Below are 23,438 nucleotides of genomic sequence, written 5' to 3' on the forward strand. Positions count from 1 at the left end.
TTATCACTACCAGGGCATGTAACACTTAAAAACACATCCTACTTGTTAAATGAAATTTACTATGCCCTTTGGACTGTTTAGAGCCTATCTTAGCGGTTGCTTATATATATGAAAATGGACGGCTTGTGCCTGTCAATAAGTTTATTCTGTCAGGTCGAATTGATAGTTAATATTCGGGTACATGCTGCAATGGCAGGCATTAGACATGCTTTAAAGTGTTACTTTATTGGGTAGCACAGAGTGCTGCATACCCACTAGTAGCATTTAATTTGCAGGCCCTCGGTGAATGCAGTACCACTTTACTGGGGATTTAAATCAAATGTGTCAATCAGGTTTAGGCCAATTTTACCATGTTTTAGGGAGATAGCACAACCACTTTAGCACTGACTAGCAGTGGTAAAATGCACAGAGCCCTAAAGCAAACAAAAATGAATTTCTGAAAACAGGAGTGGTGAAAGTAAAAAGATTTGGGAGAGACCACACCAAGAATGCCATGTCTGACAAGCCTGATTTAAAGGTGTGGGTCAATGAGCGTGGGAAGCTCATTTGTTCAACTCTAAAATGGAACCTCAGGCAAAGCTGTGAGCATCCTTTCAGGGGCTAGTACAGGTCCTGGTAATTCACAACACTACAATGATAAGGTAGGCTATTTTAGTTCCAAATGGATGAGGCTGATGTCCTACAGATAGCGAGAAACCAGGTTACTTAATATCCAAGAAAATTGTTTCTATACAGTTATTATTACTTTTTTTGTTTTACTATTTTATATTGCTCAAACTTGACTCCAAGGTAGTGGAGCGCTTTATATGAGCACCAGTTACATTACGCCAGATCACATTTAATATTTAGGCAAGGGGAGATTAGGTGATTTGCCAAGAATCTCAGGATGTTGAGTAGATGCCGTGATTCAAACCTGGTTCTCCAGTTCCAAAGTAGGAAGCTGTTGCGGTAACGCCACATCCTCTCCTTCATACTTATCTAGGATTGACTGGTGTGCAATCAACTGTCAGCAGCAATTTCATCTTTGAGTGCATGGCAATCAGCAGCACAGGCACTCCACTGGGACCATCATAAACCTACCACAAGTGTAAACAGACTACATCACTCCCTGTGGAGTAGAGGGGGCCAACTTTAAACCCTAATGTGGGGTTTATGTAGGAGTGGTGGTGCTGTAACCCATGGACATCAACAGATCTCTGTCTTAAAGGCTCCATGGGATCCATACAGGAGCTGTTATGCTGCAACCGTAGGAAATCATCGTTTTATTATCACCCCCAATTACTTTTGTTCCATTCATATCACTTTTATAGGTGTCAGATTTCTTGATAAGGTCCACAGCAGCCTCTATTGATTTTATAAAATGTAATATTTGACATCATCAGCAGAGGATTGCGGTCGCGTGAGTTATAGTTGCCTGCACTAACTATAACAGGGGAATTTCATTGGTTTTTCACGAGTGAAATGTCCTGCTAACTATAACATGTGTGAAACCTATGGTTTTTTCAGTGAATTTGCAAGGTTTTTTAAATGCTAATTCCTAACTATAACGTGCCTGAAACCTATGGTTTTTTCAGTGAATTATATATATATATACATATATACATATACATACACACACACACACACTGAGAAGGGCACTTTGCCTGTTCGGTGCTGCAGGACTTTCTGGTTTGAGTTCATCCACAGTCCTCCTCCTTGGGTACTGCTTTGGTATCTATTCAAAAGGTGAGGAATGTGCGGCTAAAGTCTCCATCAGAAGAACAAGTTACTTACCTTAGGTAACATTCTTTCTCCTAGAGAATTTGTTTAGCCGTTATATGGTTGGACTATATCCTTTAATGAGAACCCACGTCTATTAATCCGCACGCTGGTATACACAGTTGGTTTTGGGACTCCACGTCTGAAGACAGACTCGAAAGCAACTGACTTCAGCGTGTGCGCGTGGTGCCTTTATAGGCCCCCCCATGTCATTTCAGGACTCCAGTCAGTGCGGATCTGCACAGCGTCACCTTACAGAGAGCAGAGGTCCTACGAAGAAGTCTCTATATCCAGTGTGACGCCTAGGGAGTATTAAAAAGGTGAGGACTCTGTGGCTATATAGTGTCTTTATCAGAAAGAGTGTTACAGAAGGTAGGTAACTTGCTCTTCCTGGTTCTTTGCCCACCCCACACAGGTCAAGGCCTGCTTGATAGCAATCTCTGAACTTTCATGAAAACTCCACTACCTCTGCCTATTTCTCAAGGGGGCTCAGGTCCATTCCTGCAGACTTGGTGACTGCAGCAGCTGTAAATCCAATACCTTGCGGGACCATGCCTTCACTGGCTTTAGCCCTCGTACCTTTCTGTGAAGTTGCCACCAGCTCGGGCATTGTTGGCAGTTAACTCTGGCCTTCTTTGGTACTGTATTTAAAGCAGAGTTGGATGCTGCTCACAGAGTTCAACACATAAAGACAATTTTCGATAGGTACTACACTCCCGTTAAATTGTATAGATGGGGACACCAGATGATTCCAGCCATTCAGAAAGCAGTGGAGCTTTAGGATTGTCTTTTCCTTTGGCATATGTGAAGCCTACCATTCTGACTGAAACTGTGCAGTCATTTATAGCTTCTTCAAACCTTTGCTTCATTCTAATGAGGATCTATTAAACCCTCTAATGGCCGCATCAGAGAAACATTTTTTAGGCCTAGCAGTCCAAATGCAGATAACCACACACAATAGGCCCCTTCAAGGTAACACATACGTTTTGTCCTCCCTGCCATTACTGGAGGGATTGGTGATTCAAATAACATCTTCAAAGCAGAACTCCTACAATTTCTTATGGCACGCCGGTACCGGGGATCAAGAAGCTTGAAGCCTTGTATTGTCTGTTTTTGCCTTAGACAGCTTGGCCCTCTGCACATCAAATTTCAGCTGATTTTTAATTTGATATGCCTGTGCTTTGTGGGAACTAGCAAAACGTATGTTTGCCAGCCTCAGAACATTTGAAGAAACTATTCTCCAACATAGTAAGTGATCACCCTCAAAAACAGAGCCTGATGTGAAGCTTTGACTCTGTGTACTCATTTGCTTGGTCTGTAGTATGGCTGTCAATCTGCACCTACATGCTTGATTGTATTTCCCTGGATTTTCAGGCAATTCAAGGTTGCACTTAATGACATGTCCTTTGACAGTGAGCCGATATTTGAGAGAAGGATGACACTTCGGAAAGTTTCAAGAACAGCAGGGCTATGACATTTGCTTTCGGCTTGGCCTAATCTAAAGGGCATTTTCACTAACATTATGAAGTTCAAAGGTTATTTTAGGGCCCTGCATTCCCAACAAGGGCAGCCATCTCGGTCTGTCCAAATGCCACAGAAACTGTATAATTCCTATAGAGGCAGGAGTTAATTAAGAGGGTGTCACTAGCAGCAGCAGAGTTAGTCCCCATTGTTGGCTCCGGCCACCATTTCCAAACCCCTCTGATTCCTCTCCTCCTTAGAGATCACAGATTTTGGTTGATTTTTCCAGTGTGCCTGACCCTAGCTCGGATCCTTGTCCTGTAGGTCTAGCCTCTGCTTTGTTTTTTAGCCCTGTGCATCCCATTGGTGCCTCACACCAGTTGGCAGAAGAGAGTATTCCTGTACTTTCTGAGGAACCATTTGCTGTAACACAAAGGAAATCGCTTGGTTCAGGTGCAGATCTTCCAGTCTGTGCATCAGGATCTTCATTGTTGGATAGGCCACTTCAGTGTTCTTCGTTGTCTTGCTTTAGTCCTCTGAAGCCTTGGGCTACTGTGATCACAGGTGTCTCCTCGCTGAGGTGAGGTGCTTATCTGGGCAACATGATGGCACAGGACCTTGCATCTGTGTCCAAGCAATGTCTGCACATAAATGTGCTCGAGCTGGAGGCGGTCCGTGTTGCCCCGATGACCTTTAACCCATCTATCTCAGAGGGCAATGTTCAGCTTCTGTCAGACAACACCATAACCATCCATTACTTCAACAAACCAAGAGCTGTGTGGTTGAGGACTCTATATTGTATGGTGATTTGCCTGTAGACATGGGTGCTGTGACTGGGAGTCTTCCCAGTATCGCCCATCTCTTTGGCACTCTCTCTCTCTCTGTGAGAACATATGCCCTCAGTTTACTCTCACTGGAGGACACACGTGGGAGGGGGAAGACAAAGCAAACATACATGTGTTGGGATCCACGCGGTAAGTTGCATACATATAGACAGTGATTGTGTAGGTGTAAAACTAACTCAGAGATACCCTTCCAATTTTTTATTTATGGGTTCCCTGGATAGGATTATAAGTTAAAAAAAGCGGAGATGGTCTAGGGGATAATTAGGATCCCTTTTCTCGCCTATACTTCTTCTGTGTCGACATGATTCGGCCACTACTGCCGCCAATGAAGGGTCTTTTGGCCTTCCTCAGGACTAGCTATCCCGTTTAGTACAAATCCTTTTTCTGGTAAATATCCAAATATTCAAGGGGATGTGTGTTTGACGAAATAAGTGTTTCTATATACAGTGTGACCTTGCTTGTCACTTTCTGTGTAGACACGCTCATGTGTTTCAAGTTTCATCGATAAAGGTGCTCAAACTGGAGTCAAGCGGGAGCATAACCCTCTAGTCACACTTTCCTCAAGGGTTGGATGCCAATAGTCAGTGCCTCTAGCCGCCCGTGCAGTTAACACAGAGATATCCGGTACAGAGGTCCGAGAATTACGATTACAGCAACAGTATTGGGAGAGTTCTCACTTTGCGCCCTTCGTTTCTCTTTAATGAGTTTTCAATCACAACCATTTTAGGGAGATTTTTTATGTGAGTAAGAGGATATTGTGAAGGTGTTCCAGGACTACTACCAGAACTTGTATTTAGAGGAAAGTAACGCCACAATAAGCACAATTGATTTTTTTTTCAATGGGGTACAACTTGGGATGCTGGCTTATGGAACAGAAATGGAAGGTTAATTCTATCAGAAATCACAGCGGCCATTAAACATTTTACCATCGGAGAAAGCTGTAGGGTCTGATGGGATCCCGCTAGAGTTTTACTTGCATTTTGGTCCGGTAATACTCCCTAAAATGTTTGTACTATTCAGAGCGGTGCAGTATGGCCAATCAGTCCCAGAATCATGGTCTAGATCCAATATAGTTGTTTTTTAAAGATCTTATGGACCCATATCTTTGATTAATAGTGATGTTAAAATATATTCTAAAATGTTAGCTACATGCCTGAGCAGAGTTATTGCAAGACTAGTCACTCTGTGGCAGCGTAGATATGTCCTGGGAAGAGGTATTGTAAAACATATTAGCCACTCTATTGCGTTATTTGATGTTGCAGAATCTCACAATGATCCTGCTCAACATTAAAAATGCCTTTGAGGAGGAGGAGCCTAGCGCGCAACCAAGATGGCCGCGTAGGTGCGAGGCTCCCGAGGACCTCCGCAACCTCCTACGTTTATCCTGTCTTCATCCTGCATCGGTTGAGGGGACTGTGTCGGTGAGCCTGAGCCGAGGTAGTACCCGTTTCCCGTTTTCGAATCGGACCTCGGGTGCCGGAGTGAGCACCGATTGAAGTTTGCGGCCTACTTCTCTCCTGACCCCGGATTCGCGTTTAGGGGCGACCCAGTGGCAAAGTGAACAACAACGGCGGGCTGGGCCTGGCGAGTCGCGTACCCCACACTTTCACTTTCGCTCCCCCTTGCCGTTTTCGCAAGTGGGATCACGGCGCTCTTTGTGTTGGGGTGGCCTCGCTGGGAGACCCTGCCTGCCTGCCTGCTGCGGCCCGCTCTGCCGTCCTGGGGTGGTCCCCCGGAGCTCGTGGCCTTGATTGCTTGCTCTCCACTGCGTGGCTGGTGCGGGTGTGAGACCCGCGACGATGGCCACGAAGCAGGATGGGGATCGGTTAAAGGCCAAGTCAACCCGGCGTGGCGCCACACATCAGGCCAACATCATGGACCGCCACACCCTCCCGAAGGGGTCTCCCGGCGGATCGCACAAGTCCTCTGAGTGCCCCCCGGATTTGCCCACGGATCTGTCTCTGCAAGACGTCATGAGCGCCATTGCTGAAATGAAGGCCTCGGTGGGCCAGCAGTTCGACACTTTAGCGCACAAAATCGACGCGGTCCTCATTGATGTCAACCTTGTGAGAGCTGATCTCTCCAAGACTAACGACCGGGTCGATTCTTTGGCCCACACCGCGTCGGGCCTCACGACTGAGGTGGCGGCCCTTCAAACGGAGGTGCACCGGCTCCGTCAGGCGAGTGCGCTCATGGATCGGCGCCTGGAGGACTCCGAGAGCCGGGCCCGGAGGAATAATATCCGCATCATCGGAGTGCCCGAGGGACGGGAGGAGTCGGCGGCGGATCTCTTTGTGGAGGACCTGATCACTACCCATCTCCAGCCTCGAGGACTGAGTAAATTCTTTGCCGTGGAGAGGGCCCATAGAGTTCCCGGGAGCAGACCGAAGGTTGGAGCCCCTCCGCGGCCTCTTATTGCCCGTATCTTTAACTTTCGGGACAGGGATGCGATTTTGCAAGCTTCCAGACTGCAAGGGCCGATTAAGCTGGAGAACATGGAGGTGAACTTTTATCCTGACTTCACCCAAGCGGTCCAGAAGCAGAGACTGAGTTTCCTGGGCGTCAAGCGGCGGCTTCCAGGCATGAACTTAAAATACGCCATGCTCTTCCCGGCCAGGCTGCGGGTGGAGGTGGATGGTCGCACTCACTTTTTTGACCGTCCTGAAACGGCCGGGGACTGGCTGGACACTTTGTCTGGGGGTCATGATCGGGAGGGCGGGGGGGGGCTGCGGGAGGAGACTGCCCACCGGACCGGGTCTGAGGTACTGATGCCGGGGCTCACTCCGGATGATGCTGCCACTTTCGGCCAAGCTTAGGGTCTTTTGTTTGTTGTACTCGTCTTCCCTCCTTTGGAGGCGGTGCGGGGTCTTGAGGGGGTACTCTTTCCTCCTCTAGGGGGTCTAACTAGTTCCAATTATATAGGGGCGACAGGCACACTGCAAGTTGGGGGGGCTGTCTGGGCTCATGCAGGGGTGCAGGGAGGGGGGAGTTTTGTTGGGGCGGTTGGGTTGGGGTGGGGTATTGTTCATTTGTACCACAAGGCAAAAGTATTGTTGTGCTATTCCTGAAGTGCTCTCGGGGGGACGACTGATCGCTTTCGGCTATGATGGGGGGTAGGGGACTGAGTCTTTTGTCCTGGAATGTTAATGGACTGGGGGACAGGATAAAACGGGGTGTGGTCCTGCAGTTCCTGAAACTAATTTCACCTGATATAGTTTTTCTGCAGGAGACACACCTCATTAGCAACTCCTTTCGGGCTATGAATCGACGGGGCTACCGCCTTCTGGCCCATTCGGGCTTCACGTCTGGTTCAAGGGGTGTGGGCATTATGGCTAAAACCTCGCTCCCGTTGGAAGTTGATGAGGTGCTCCATGATGACAGGGGACGTTACACGGTTCTGGTGGGTAGAATGGAGGGCAGAGTGATTGTTTTTGTTTCTGTCTATGTCCCGCCAGGGTTGCAAACGACTACTTTTGCGGATCTGGGGCGCCTCCTCCTTGGCCTTCCGGAGGGGACTCTAGTGGTTGGGGGGGATTTTAACGCTGTGGTTTCCAGAATTGAGGACCGTCACCCCCCTAGGGATCTCCCCCGTGCCCAAGCGTGGTTGTCTGGCCTCTTGGATACCTTGGGGCTGGTGGATTGTTGGCGTTTGAAACACCCTACACAGAAACAGTACACCTTTCATTCCGGGGCCCATGGCAGTCTGTCAAGGCTAGATTATGTCCTGGTGCCGGCGGCGCATGCGGGGAGGATCGGGGAGGTGCGCCATTTGGCGCGGGGTATTTCGGACCACTCCCCGCTCCTGTTGCACTTCGACATTCTCCCGAGGGGGGAGGGTAGGGTGGTCCCGATTAATCCCTGGTACCTGCGTGACCCCACCATTCGCGCAGAGTTGGTTAAATCCCTTAAGCGATATTTTGACGATAATGTGGGGTCTGTGTCATCGGCGGTCTCTCTGTGGGAGGCGTTCAAGACGGTACTCCGGGGGGAGGCCCTGTCCCTTATTTCCCATTCCCGGAGGCGCGAGCGGGAGGAGGTGACCCGTGTTGAAACTGAGATAACCGAGTTGGAGGGTGATCTAGAATGGGGGGTGACGGATGACAAATTACATGTTCTCCGTCTCAAGCAGGCGGCCTATAAGGCCCTCGTCACGGAGGCGGCCAGGGGCCTCAGTAGAGAGCAACAGGGGAGACTGTATGATGTGGGTGATAAGGCTGGGAAATTGATTGCGTGGCTGGATAAAAAGGAGAGAGCGAGTCGAGTCGTCCCGTCGATTGAGAAACTGGATGGTGTGTGTGTCACTGAACCGGGAGAAATTGTTGATTGCTTCGCTGAATATTTCCGTGGGGTGTATTCCCCGGTGTCCTCCCGCTCGGAAGAGGATTCCCATGCCCTGCTCAGGGATATCGCGCTGCCTTCCCTTTCGGAGGAGGACAGAGTGTCGTTGGACGCCGCCCCAACATCTGAGGAAATTGCCCTCGCCATACGTTCGGTCGCTTCCGGCAAGGCCATGGGTCCTAATGGTCTTCCTATCGAATTGTACAAGCTGCGACCGGATACGCTGGCGCCGCATCTCCGTGCTATGTTCCTCGCGGCCCGTTCGGCGGGTTCCCTCCCGCTAGACCAGCGTCTGGCTACTATCGTGGTTATTCACAAGGAGGGGAGGCCGCGGGACCGGGTCACGTCCTACAGGCCCATTTCGCTGCTGAATGCGGAACCCAAAATTCTCGCCAAGGTGTTGGCCAATCGGCTGGTTGGCGTGGTGTGCGATCTGATTCACCAGGATCAGTCCGGTTTTATCCCTCATCGCAACACTGCGCTCAACCTGCGGCGCTTGCATGGGGTGCTCGCGCGTGTCCCGTTCATACGGGAGCCGGCCATTTTGGCGTCCCTGGACGCCACTATGGCGTTTGACACACTTGAGTGGCCATATATTTGGGCGACGCTGGCGAAGTTTGGGTTTGGCCTGGGATTCATCGGTTGGGTGAAATTGTTGTACTCCGGACCGCTGGCGCGGGTGGCTGTGAACGGTAGAGTGTCGGCTCCGTTTGAGCTGGGCAGGGGCACGCGGCAGGGCTGCCCGTTATCGCCGCTCCTCTTCGCGCTTGCCTTGGAGCCCCTGGCGGAGTGGCTGCGGTGGCATCCTTCTATCCGTGGTCTCCGATGGACCCCCGAGTATGAGGACCGCGTATCTCTTTACGCTGATGATATTCTTTTGTACCTGGCTTCCCCGCGTAAATCGCTGATAGTACTGGTTGATGTATTGCACTCATTTGGCCTCAACTCCGGCCTAGTCATCAATTGGGCTAAATCTTGTGTGTGTGTCCTCTCTGGGGAGGCCCCTATCCTTCCGCGGGGTTGTCCTATCCAGATTGCCCTGCGGGGATTTAGGTACCTGGGTATCTTCATTACCCTGGACGCGGAGGCCCGGTATAAACAGAACTTGCTTCCCCCCTCCAGCGCCTGAAGGATGATGTCGCGCGTTGGAGGCGCTTGCCGCTCTCGCCGCTCGGCCGGGCGGCATTGTTTAAGATGATGTCGCTGCCACGTTTCCTGTACGCCTTACAGAACACAATGGACGTTGTCCCGGCGCGCTACTTTCGCGAGGTGGAGAGTTTGCAGCGCCGCCTGTTCTGGGAGGGTAGACCGCGTATCGCCCTGGCGAAGCTGACGCTCCCATGGTACGACGGGGGGGTTGCCCTCCCAGACATCAAGCGATATTACTGGGCCTCCCAGCTGGCTGCGATAAATCACGGCCTTTACGGGCCCGCTCTAAACCCGGCCTTTGAGATGGATAAAATGTTACTGCCGGGCGGCGACTATAATCGGGCGCTTTATTCTAGCTCGCTCGACGCACGTCTGACGGGCCCCACGCGGGTCATGGTGCGAGTGTGGCACGCGGCTAACTTGGCGATGGGGTGGAAGGATCGTTTGACCCGGGCGACGCCACTATACGCATCTGAGCGGCTGGGCTCCCTGTGGACCTCGAAGGGCTTTGAGAAGTGGGACATGATAGGCATCAGCAGGGTGGGCGATCTCTGGACGAGGGGGGGATTCAAAACGTTCGATGTGCTGCAGACGGAATTCCAGTTGCAGGACAGGGAGTACTTTCGATATATGCAGATCCGTCATGCGTTGTGCTTCGTATTCCCGGACGTTGCCTCCATCCCGGAGTACTCCCCTCTGGAAGATAGAGTGCTAGATGGGCATGTACCGGACGGCACGATTTCATTAATTTACAAAAAACTCATCAATGATCGCTCGGGACTGCTGACTGGCCTTCGTGAGGCGTGGGGGGCTGATGGATTGGAGCTGGATGACGAGGACTGGGTGTCTGCGGTGGCCTCCCCGAAAGAGGTGGCCATACCGGCTCGCCTTCGCTTCGTCCAGCTCAAGATACTCCATAGGGTCTATGTTACGGGGCCGAGTCTGATGCGTATGGTCTATGCTGTGGACGGGTTGTGTAAGCGTGGGTGTGGTTCTTTGGGGACCTTTCTCCATATATTGTGGGAATGCCCGGAGGTGGCGCGATTCTGGCGTGGTGTGCACGAGGTTTTGCAGGCAGTTACGCATGTGCCGCTGCTGCCCGAGGCGAGGAGATGTCTCCTGAATGTGTGGGAGCCAACCGACTACTCAGTGCCGCAGACGTGGTGGGTGACTCTGGGATATATGGTGGTCAAGCGTGATATTGCGCAATTGTGGGGTTCCCAGAGGTCACCGACTGTCTCGGCGTGGAAGGACAACATGGATTGGTGTATGTTTCGGGAAAAGGTGGTGTATGTTGCGAGAGGTAAGCCTGGGAAATGGGTGAAAGTGTGGGGCCCCTGGAACGCCTACCGTGGGGGAATCTGTACCCCGCCACTGATGCCTGATCCGTCACCGGCCCCGTCTCCTTAGCCTGCTTGTCTTCCTGGTTCTGGGCATTGGGTTCACTTTGTCTCCGTCCCGACCTATCCCCCCCCTTGATATTCCTGTGGATCGGTAGGGTCCCCCCCAGGGGAGCACATGCTATTGTTTCCGATTGTGGGTTGCCTTGTGGACTTGTTTATTCGTTATTTATATAAAAATGAAACCGTTGTATGGGGTCCGGATGGTGTGGCTGCCAACGCTTCTTTCAACTCCTGTGATCTCTCTTCTGCCGCAGCGTGTGTTCTATTGTTTGTATTATATGCTCTTTCTGTTTGCTAGCGGCCGGCCTGAAGGTTGTAGGCCCATCTTTGTATATCTTTTGGATTCTGTAATAAACGGTTTAAAAAAAAAAAAAGAAAATGCCTTTGAAAGTGTTGTGTAATTACCTATGGAGTGGTACGGTTAAAAGGGGGTTTGGGTCAAGGTTTGTTAAATATATACAGACCCTGTATGTGAATTCCAGAGCAACGCTACAATTAATGGGGCAGACTTCTAATGACATTATAATATTACGAGGTACATGATGTGGATGCCCCTGTTCTCCTCTTCTGTTTTCTCTATGTATTGAGCCCTTTTTACAGGAGTTGTTATTAAATGTGAAAATAGAATTTCGCTTACACACAGGTCATTTAACTAGAGTACTAGCATTTGCAGACAATGTCGCAAAATTAGCTATTAATCCCGGTACAGCTATCAGTGAAATTGAGTTGGAAGCAAGCCTGTTTGGGACAGTATCTGGATATCGGTATCGGTTTACTGCAGTAAAACACAAATAATATGTAACAATAGGCTGCTGCTGACTGATGGTAAACGAACTTATCTCTGAGGGAAGCCCCTCTCTACTGCCTTCTTGTTTTTGCCTGCCGCATCTTGACCGAGGGGGAGCAGACTACCTGTCCCAGGCGGTAACGTGGCCGGAGCCGCCCACGTCAGTTTCTAGCACCCGGAGGCGCTTTAAAAGCCTGCCTGGGTTCCCGCAGCGCGGGAAGCCCGTCTCTACTGCCTTCTTGTTTTTGCCTGCCGAATCTTGACCGAGGGGGAGCAGACTACCTGTCCCAGGCGGCAACACGGCCAGAGCTGCCTATGTCAGTTTCTAGCGTCTGGAGGCTCTTTATAAGCCTGCGGGGGCTCCCGCAGCGCGGACAAAGACCAGGCCAAGACGGCCCCGTCTGAGCCCGTCAGAGGTTGGAGGAGGCTGGGCCGGGCCAACCCTCGGTAATCTGGAATAAGGCTTCTGGCCAAGCACCCTGCAGAAAGGTACTGTCATATGCCCTATATGCTTTGAAGCCCGCACACTATTTAAATTACCAGATAAGATGAGTAAGCGTAAGGCTACTGGCTTATTGTCAGGGGGGGTCGTGGGGACTCTGGATGCATTTCTGACTATTGAATTGAGATTAGTGATCTACCGTGATAGTAAGACGGGGACCACTTGCCTCTTAAGGATTTCGATATTGGTGAAAAATACCACCTCAATGAAAGTTACATTATACTAAAAGGATTTCGATATTGGTGAAAAATACCACCTCAATGAAAGTTACATTATACTAATTATCTAATAACTACCTTGGATTTAGTCCGGTGAGCTTCATCCCGGACTCAGTAGAACCAGTGTCTCCTCATACTGTACATCTTCTATAATACGCTAGACGTGTGCGAATACAATCTTGGGAAGTCTCTTTCCGTGATTTATCCTGATCCTACCAGATTACGTCCTATTTTAAGTTTTTGTGGCTTAACAAATGAGACTGACGAGGCATAAAGGAAACCTAAGAAATTGAATGATCTACTTGATTAAACTTATTGTATTAAGTAACACTGTGAGTTTTCACCGTTTGAAAATGCCATCAGCGCCCTGAGGAAGGAAGGTGTATGAGATTCCGAAACGCGCGTCGGCGCATTGTTTTTTTCAGTTTTTTTGTATTGTCTTTATTTGTATATGATTGCTCTGTATGTTTTTACTGATTTTTACACTTTCGTATGGACTGCACTTATTGTAATTGTCTGTAATGTGTTTGTGTAAATTGTTTATGCACCTTTAGTATTTGTATTGCTTCGTCAATCTACATAACTCTTCCTAGTCAGATGAAGAGTTACACTGTTGTCATGTTTTTGAACAAAAAATCTAATGATTAACTCAAAGAGAAAAGTAGATATATATTTATATATTTTTTTATAATAAATACAAAAGAATGGTATAGAAAATTGTTTGTTTTCTGTGGGATAGTTTTTGCTTAAAGGGGTTTTTCTTGTGGTTACTGGAATTGTGTTTTTCCCTGCGACTTTACCCCGTATATGTTATAATACAGGGACCCTCTGATGTGTTATTTGTTGTGTTGCATTTCTGACTAGGGCAGAGTCGGTTTTAACTCACCAAATCCAGCTCACTGAGAAAAGATTCTCCCTGGATACCTTTGCAGCCCAAAAAAGGTCATCATTGGGATGTATAACTACGGCCATATCGCCGATGGGGGCGTATCATGTTGAAGATCACTTATGTCCTGATAATCCAGGCCAAAGTATTATTGGGGCAATGACTGACTTATCAGTACCATCACTGATGGCAGCTTAGGTGACCCTTGTTGAACACTCAAACGGTATTGACTTTGTCCAAAACATTGCGGCGGACCAGGACCCGGATCTTTCCGATTCCATATCGACACGATGTACAGTGGCACTCGCACCTTCGGTCCCCAGTCTGGTTCACACTGTAACTGCGCCGGGCCAGTTTATAGTGAGGTCCTGACTAGATCTAAAAGATCAGCGAGGGAAAGTGTGGGAGGCTCATCAAAATCACTGACAATAGGCAGTGGCGAGCCGCCTGCTAAACGTACAAGGGGAAGTATTGCTCAAAGGCAGAAGCAAAAGTCCAAATCCAAGCAGCTAGTAATCAGAGACTATGAGAAACTGTCTGCGGAATCTAACAGAGGAACGGCCCGAGCTCTGTGCCTGAGAGCTGCACACACATTTTGGTGGACTCTGGGGATGACTCTGACCAGTGGAAAAGATTGAAGACCTTGATGACTGTCCTCTTGGACCCTCTCTTAAGCAAATAGGGTCAATTAAGTATAAATTGTTGCAGCTTGAGAAATCAAGCAGTGTATTTGTTAATCAAGGCATATGCCGATGTACATGTGCAGTTCATGGGACAGTTGGAGCTCCTAGGGATCCCGTATAATTGGCGCCGAGTGGGCTAGTGGGAGGGAAAAGTGTGGTTGAGGATCATACATGTGCAGGGATCCCGGGCGACAGGGTACCTCATGTATCCCAACCGCATCCCGAGGTAATTCGACCGGAGGGGTGTATTATGAACACAGGGTCGAGGGAACCAGGGACAGTGGCTGGGGGTAATTTAATAACGCAGCAGGTGGGCCATGAAAGGATAATAAGGGGAGATAGTGCGCAGCAGCAAGTAAAGGAGAGGTTTTCGCTAGTAGTGCAGAGTACCCCAGATTTACCAGTTATAGATCTGCCCCCAGCAAGCTGCCCCTACACTGTGGTCCTGACTGGTGTCCCAGCACACACCTCCCCACAGGAGGAATCCCCAGTACAGTTGATTAATAAGGTGGCTCACTGGATGTGCAGGCAAGCAGGGTTTAATATTAAGGAACACCGACATATCTTGATGGCCAGGAGGGTGTCCTGGATCGGTAGTTCCAGGAATTTTTTTCCAGGTGACAGCGTGATTGTTACACTAAGATACCCCAAACTCGCAAGCAAGATTCTCTCTTATAGCAGTAGTCTATTCTCAGCCGAATCAGAGTCCGGGATTAAACCACTCCCGCTGGGTTTCTTCTATAGACCTCAGGCCACCCTCAACCAGCGACACTGTCAAGCGGCCCAACAGGAGGGACTAACCGGGTAGGCTAACCATTTCACCACAAGCAATGCATTTGCCCCATTAAGGGATTTATATGACATTGATTGACCACACCTCAGGAAGGGAGTGGCTATAGATTGTGACACCCCGACTGATGTAGATACAAGGGGGAAGGGAGAGGAGCCCAACTTGGAGATACCACTAGCACAGATTATTTTGTGACTCTAAGGACTCTAGCAATCTTAGGGAAGGCAATACAATTGAGTTAATTACTAGGACCTGCAGCTTCCAGTCAGCTGGTCGTATAGATGGGCACCCTGGGAGAGAAATAAAAGTAATTTCTTGGAATATAGCAGGTCTATCAAGCAAATTTGAGAATGAGCAATGGCTCCTTTATATGAGGAAATTTCACGTAATATGTTTGCAGGAAACATGGGAACCAGCAAATAACAATTTCTTCATAGAGGGATATAAAACCTTTTTTGCCCAGTGTCAAGGGCAGCATCAGGGAGAGCGAGGGGAGGTTTGATCATATTTATAGATTTAACACTGCAGGGTACCTGGCCTGGGATTCAGATGTTGCGCAGGGGCTAAAAATATTTAATAAAAGATACAGGCTACTTTTTAAATTATTTTATAATAGGATGCCAAATGTTCAGGGTTCATCTAGCTTGCAAGAATTGAATACCAGACTTGACCTGAGACAGGAGCGAGGGCTGGCAGGGTTACAACTGTTTTTAGTGGGCGACTTTAACTACCATCTGTGCCCAAACCAGAGGGTGGCCCGGGTGGACTGGTCATCTTGTACGTGTAGAGATGGCCCACACATGGAGCACACGCAGGAGGGAAGGGAATTGAGTGGTCTGTTAGATATGCACGCGCTAACATATACGATGGACTTGATTGTGGTTAAACCGTGTATAACTGTCTACCCTACTTTTAAGGGGAGAGGATGTTCCTCATTTATTGACTATATTTTTGTTTTGGCTTCACTGAAAAATTGTGTATCCAGTTTTAATCTTAAGTACAGTGTGTTCAGTGATCACAATCCACTAGTCTTATCGGTTGTTGACGAGTGCCGTCTTCCAGCATCTCACAGATTGGAGGGGGGGGGGTCAGTTAAGGCCACGGTTCAAGGTAGGAGGTTGCGTTGGACTCAGGTCAATAACCAGGTTTTCAACAGCTCTCTTTTTAACAAAGGTAGGCAGGACATTCTAAACTGTTTAGACCCGGAGGTGAAAGGTGTGGAATTAGTGGAGAATTTCGGAAATATTGCGCAGCTAGTTGATAGCTTATTGAAAGCCCCAGCTTATGTGGCCAGTATGGACACCCCAAGATGGTTTGATCCACAATGCTCACGGGCCTTGAAAGAGCTGAAAGCTGCCCTAAAGCATTTACCGGGGGACAGGGACTGGGTGACTGCTTGCCGCACAAAATACAAGCAAACTGTCAAGGGGCGTAAGGGACAACTGCAACTGCAAGCCTGGGAAGAACTCACAGAGGCAGTGGAGTCAAAGGACTCTACTCGCTTCTGGAGAGTTATTACTAATCCTTGTTTTAAAGATGCAAATAAACCCGGGCTAACTAACAATTTCTTGCCGGTGCAATGGCAGCAGCATTTTAAGGGGCTGTATAACCACCACTCGGGTTGGACCAAGTACAGGAGCACAATTCGGAGCAGAATGTCCCCCAATCATAATTTCTCTGGATGAGGTGACAATGGGAATTGAGGGCCTCACTAGGAATAAATGCAAAAAGAACTATTGATGGACAGAATGCAGAACAATGTCATACATTCACCCCAGTACAGAGATCTGGGCCTAAATCCATCGTTTTTTTTGCTCACCATGCCATTCTAGTTTGGACCCAGCCATATGCAAATCAGTCTTGACCCTGTGCCCAATGGGAACAGTCCAGCCCGAAATGCCAGGCCAGGTCCTCCCTGGACTGGAAACAAGCATCCTAGGACCGGTTTCGGGGTTTCACCCCTCTTCAGCCAGGATAGTTTGATTCCAGTGGCATGGAGAGCACGGGACTCACATCTGAGCATACCCGTCCCACTCAGGGTGACAAATGCAAAAAGGCATTTAGGTCCAGATCTCTGCACTGGGGTGAATGTATGACATTGTTCTGCATTCTGTCCATCAACTGTTGTTTTTACTAGGAATAAGGCGCCAGGTCCGGATGGGATCCCACCAGACCTCTTCTGTAGTAATGTAGATTTCTGGGCACCCCTTTTAACAAGGGTCCTAAATGCCGCAGTGGACACAGTAATGCCGGCATCATGGTCCACTGCTACGATTGTCCCTATCTTCAAGAAAGGCAATAAGGATAGCCCTCATTGTTACTGCCCTATTTTCCTCATTGACGTGTCGGCGAAGGTTCTGGGGCAGGTGGTTCTAAATCGACTGACGGATTGGGCAGAGGAGCATCATGTTATAACAGATGTCCTATCCGGATTTCGACCGAGGAAATCAACTATAGATCAATGCCTTAACCTATATCTTATCACTGCTAAATCAGGGATGATGTATTTAGTGTTTATGGACCTCACTGCAGCCTTTGATTGTGTGAATCGTGGGAAACCATGGTTAATCATGAGTAGGCTTGGGGTGGACCCGGGGATAATTAACATCCTAAAGTCTTTACATCTTAACACCTCGGCGGTGGTCAGATACACCCAGGAGGGGAAAATAATGGATTCCTTCAAGTGCGCTACTGGGGTCAGACAGGGTTGCATACTAGCATCCTTCCTGTTCACTTTATATATAAATGGTCTCGATTCTGCCCTGAGAGACATACAGGCAGAAAGCCCCAGGATAGGTACACACCCGGTTCCTGTTCTGCTTTATGCAGATGACGCGGTACTCCTTGCTCGTACTCCTAAGGGCTTGCAGCTTTTAATAGATGGCTTTGTGTCGTTTATGGAAAATTTGGATATGTCCCCTAACCCCACAAAATCATATAAGTCTGGAAATTGGGAAGAAGCCACACAAATCTTATAATTACAAAATAGGTTCCCACTGCCTAAGTAAAGTCCAGTCATTTTCGTATTTGGGCATTATATTTGATGGACATTTACATTTTAAACATCATTTAGAGGAGAAGTGTTTAGCCTTGGTTAGGACAACAGGATCAATATCGAACTTTGCACACAGGTTGGGACGATGGACACTAGAGCAGGTTCTAAAACTATATAGCTCAATATGCTGTGCTCATGTGTTATATGGCGGTGAGGTCTGGGGATTTTTGACGTTGACGTAAACAAACTGTAAGTCGAGGAGAACAAGTACCTAAGGCACCTGCTGAAAGCTCCCCAGAGTACCCTGTCGCATATTATCCACGAAGAGCTTGGTGTCAGATATGTCACTGATCTGATGGCAGTTAAACCCCTTCTATGTTGGGCAAAGATATGGGCAAATGAGGAGGCGGGCATTTGTAGGCTGGTAATTCAAGACTCTTTCTCTCAACCAGGGGCTCAAAATCCCCTGGTTAAGGTATGTGAATGAGTCCCTCGAGAGAATGGGGTGCGTAGATCTATTCACTAACCCACTCAATAAGAGTACTCAGGACAAGGCACATGCTAAGGATCGTTTTTTTAAGTATGCTATGAGGCTACGTGAGGATAGAGAGCTTGCCAAGCCATCTGTGAGAGAATATCTAGTAGCTAAGTCCATTGAGGGTATCGAACCATATCTGTCTCTGATAAGTAGGGCTCAACACAGATTTTTATTTACTTGTTTTAGGTTAAATCTTTTGCATCATCTATTGGCGGTACCGGCAGGGTATACAATGACCACAGAACTGAAGGGACCCTGTGGCTGCGAAAATATGTCTCCAAAGGACACCCTTCATTTTGTTCTGCTCTGCCCGTATTATGCACACCCCAGAAGATATTTCTTGAAGGGCCTTCTAAAGAAAGCCAGATTTAGACAGGCGCGTGTGGCCTTGGCATTCTTAAAATAGGCATCAGATGTATTTACACTTTTTTGTATCACCAATTTTTTTAGGTCTGCTTTTAGAATAAGGCTACAAGGAGTGGCTGAAGCCCACAGAACTCTTGCTTCCTATATTATGTATTGTTTTTAACAGGCAGTAATTATATATTGATTATGTGTTATACGTCTGAACCAGGTTAAAAACTAGCCATAGGCTCTAGGTTCTTGAAATACTAGACGAGTAAAACAGCTTACGTATTTGCAGAATTGGTGTGGTGCAGAGCTTTGGATGGCGTTTTTTGCAACATGTTTGTATTCTTCCTTTTTTTGTTTTATGCATACTGTATCTTTTATGGTATTTTTATATGCCGAATAAAGATTATAAAAAAATAAAATAAAACACTGAGTTAAATTCTCAACTAATATAGAACAAACTATTTCATAGAATTATGGTCCGGCAGTAGACAAGATCACAAGGGACCTGAAGTGCTAGGACAATCTTTAAGCTGATGATCATTTGGCGTTGTAATATTATTAAGATGTCGCTATTACCAAGGGTGTTATATTTATTTAGAGCTATACTACTCAAACTTGGTGCTAAGTGGTTACAGAAGCTATACCCGATTGGAATAGCTTGATATGGGAGTATAAGCTACTAAAAAGGGTTCTTAAAATCCCGAGACTCCCACTTGGCTGAGGAGGATTAACTTTTGCCAAATTTGAAGTATTACTATTTTGTAGCAATGATGGAACACATTTGTTACTTAATAGTAGACTTCAATATGCAGGATCATGAATCATAGTCTGCCATCAATTTCTGACTGAAGCCTGGCCAAAAATGCTCCCGGCTTCCAATTAAAAGTTATAGAGCAGAATTCCTACAAAAAAGTAAAATTTAAGACGGTAATGATGGCAGTCAGAGGTTGGTGGAAAATATCGGATCTGATGAAAATCACAAATTATATAATTATCACACCCTTTTATGAGACTTCCCCCTTATTCCATAAGTATTTCACAATACCTACTGTATGAAATGCGAGACATATTCATAGGAGGCGACTTTTGTTCTTCACAATTCCTTCAAGGCAACTATAATTTGTTAAAACACGATTCTTTAAAATATCTTCAGTTTAGACACTTTTTGCAAAAGAATAATGCAAATGAGATTAATAGGGCAGACATTCCTACAATTCAGTCACCGAGGTCAAGTAAGGAATCTACAGTCGGAAGGCTATATCAGCAGCTTTCTTAAATTGATGTAGGTGACATAGATACACAGTAAGTGAATTGGGCAGGCAAAATTAATATGGTAGGACAGTATATTTTGAGGAGTCATTAGCAATGGGACATAAAGTCTTATTATATGCCAGGTTGAAAGTTCAACAAATTTTGATAGGTACTACACTTTGGTTAAATTGTATAGATAGGGAAGACACCCTAATTCTGATTGCCTAAGGTGTGGTTGCACTAAACCGGATGATATGCATATATTTGCCACATATTCCACACTGATTAAGTTCTGGACAAACAAATCGAGGAGTTTGTATCCACAATTACAGGTCATAGTTAATATTATTAGGATTGGACGGTCAGTCTTAAATTTAGTGATTAATCTCCAATGGTTTTTGGTTACGGTTATTGCTGGTTATGGTTATTGCCAGAAACCATAGAAACTATATGGCGAGAGAGTGGTTAAATGCGGGTCCCCCAAGGTTTCACCAGCGGACAGTGTTGTATCTTTCAGATTATGTAACGGTAGAAAGGCCAGGACGTTCGGTTGCAAAATCTGGAATCCTCTAGCGAACTGGCTAGCAATATAGAAGGATCAAGCTAATTAAAACATGATTAAAAAGGGGACTTGGAAAGGACAGGTGATTACATCTGCTATGTGTGTGGCTGTAGTATATGGGAGACCGGTTATTATATAGGTCTTAATTATAAAATGCATTATGCTCAGATAAAATTGAAAGCTGGGAAAAGAGAACATCTGTATTGAATATGTCATTCTGTGCTTCTCTCTTTTTTTGTTTGTTTTAGTATCTCTGCTAGGCATTCTCTAACCAATGATTAAAGATGTATTTTTTGACAACTTCTGGGCAAAAAAGGATACAAAATATTTAAAAAAAACATTTGGTGCCTGCAGCCTGTTTCCTGGGTTACATGGCTTGTTGTAGTTCGCCTTTGTGTATTCCTCCCAGACAGTCACACAAAATGGGGACTGTATGTTGGTAGGAAGGACCAGCCTGACAGGATGGGAGGGGTGAAGCTATTCATAGCCCCACTTGCACTTTAAAGAAGCTGCCTCAGCCCACACACAAAAAACTGTAAACTAGCCTTTTGTGCCTCCAGACATCCTGGGGCCAGAGCAGGGAGGCAGCAAATTCCAACACCATCCGTGGGGTGAAAATTCTAGAAGTTTCTTCAGCTGCAAAGCCGGAACCTGGTATAAAATTAGGACCCTCAGACACGCACTACAGTTCAATTTCGGCCCTACGGAGGACTTTCAGAGGACTACCCTGCTGCTTGTGGCCTGCTATGTACTTCAGAGGACTGCTCAGCTATCGAAACCTGCCCTTTATCCTCAGATGACTGCCACGGTGCCCGAGACCGCTTTTCTGCTTGAAACCAGGACTTCCAGATTGACTTCAAGAGCTAGTTGGCTAGCATCCTGATCAGAGCCTCGGGGACAGAAAAAGCTCCAGCCATCTTGCACCCGCATCTGGACCCAAACTGAGTGAGTTCTGCGCCTCCAAGTGGTGCCCCATCAATCCTGGACCCCTGGGAGTGGTGCTAAAGGTGCTCAGATATCCCAAATTTGAAACTTGGTACTTAGAAAGTGTTTAACCTAAAAGTGCTTTGAGAGCCAAGAGTAGACCGGGACATACCCACTCGCCGATTCATCCAAAGTGTATTGCTGGTTGGCCTGACTTTGCAGTAGGTACTGCTATGTTTTTCTGCGCAGCAGCAGATGCTGTTCAGCGGCTCCTTGGTGAAGGGGTATCCGACCTCATGGAGCCCTCATTGGCTACAGCTTCAACTTGCAGGAGATTTTCGACTTCCAAGAAAGAGACGAGGTCGAAAAGTAGAAATCTTCACTGCGACTTCGTCCAGCGGCTCCCTGATGACGACGTGTCCGATACCGTCAGCTGCTTTGCCCCGCTGAACTTTACATTCTCAGATATTTTTCTACAAAAGATCTTCTAAGTCCAAAGGTAAGCTTAGACCGGGCCCAATCCACTTTTTGAATCCGAACTGCGCTACTTCGCCGTCGATCATAACTTTGACTTTGCCCCAATCGCGTGCGACTAGATGTCCTGCAGTTGGCGCTTTGATCTTTTAGGTGCTATTTTATACTTTTTTACATTCACATGTCCCGTTCCACTGATTAGATTTTGTCGTTTTGGTGTCAAATAATTTATTAAAATGTACACATTTTTCTAAATTGTTGTGGTATTTTTCTTTTAATGTGTTTTCACTTTATTACTGTTTAAGTGATGTGTAAATACTTTACACATTATCTCTAATTTAAGCCTGACTGCTTTTGTGTCAAGCTACCAGAGGTTAATTTAGTGACTTTTTGTGGTTCACCCTGGCAAGGATTGTGACTGTTGCTTGAGTAGGCCCCCACCCAACAATACCATTTCTCACACTTTCTATTTATTTCCGTTCGATGGAAGGAGGCCAACTCCACTTCCCATGATTTTTTCATTAGCATTTCCAGGTGTCTGCTATAATTTCCCACTATAGTAACCCCCGTTAAAGACTAAATAAAGTTCTGTTTTTTCTGACCTCGGTCAGAAAACATGATTCTAGTCTGGCTACAAGTGGATCCGCACTGAGTAATAGCAGCTCTCTTGATTTAGGATTGCAGCAATTCTGTCTCCAAAAAGTACAAGTGATTCAATATCCAGTGGCAACCATGATTCTGAATGCCTTTTGCTACTGTCATGCCAAGTCTCTTTTAAAAGGTCTTCACGGACTCGGTACCAGAGCTCAAATCAAGTTTAACATCTTAATGCCTTATGCATGTTGGGGGGAAACTGAAATAAAAGAAAGAGACAAGACTTTTTCAGGCAATGGTAAGTTTTTTTTATTACAGCTGTGAGATCTGTCACCTCTGCGGAGCTGAAAAAGCTGATCTCAATTTAATGCTCGCAGGCAGCTAAAAAAGTCAATAACATGCTTTTATAATATACTTTTACATAAATATCACATCACCTGTGTCTTTTAACCGGGTAACTTTTTCTCTACATTCTCTTTATCATGGTTCCAACAAAACTTTAATGAAACATTAACCTTCTTTCTCCAAGTGTGTTCATTTTTATATTACTCTGTTCCCAAGGTTTCTTATCTGACTCTCTATGCTTTAGACTAAAGTCACCTTTGACCAACATTTTCTGGACCACATCTCAATTAACAACGAGGATGGACTCTGCTTGTGTGCTGTGATTATAATCTCTTCAAGTCTTGTAAATATCTTTTTCCAGTTAACTGAAAACCTGCTGAACTTGTGTTTCTGCTTTCTGGTGAACGTTAACCTACACTACATCTTCATGAAACCAAGGCATATATTTCTCTTTAACCTCGTATTGCTCTGTATTGCTTGCTACTAATGTCTGCGGTAGCACGATTTCCTCGCATTTTATTTCCTCCTTAACAGGCATACATGTATCCTATTTACCGTACCCAATTTTCCTGAAAATCGCC

At 46.8% G+C, this 23,438-nt stretch overlaps 1 protein-coding gene across 5 annotated transcripts in view; it reads left to right on the forward strand.

The window, feature by feature from the left end:
- The window catches only part of CNPY1 (canopy FGF signaling regulator 1), a 368,137-nt gene that overhangs the window by 204,978 nt on the left and 139,721 nt on the right, over positions 1-23,438 (forward strand). The window lies entirely within an intron of this gene.

Source organism: Triturus cristatus, chromosome 10 (assembly GCF_964204655.1).
Source record: "Triturus cristatus chromosome 10, aTriCri1.1, whole genome shotgun sequence".
Classification (NCBI taxonomy): Eukaryota; Metazoa; Chordata; class Amphibia; order Caudata; family Salamandridae; genus Triturus; species Triturus cristatus.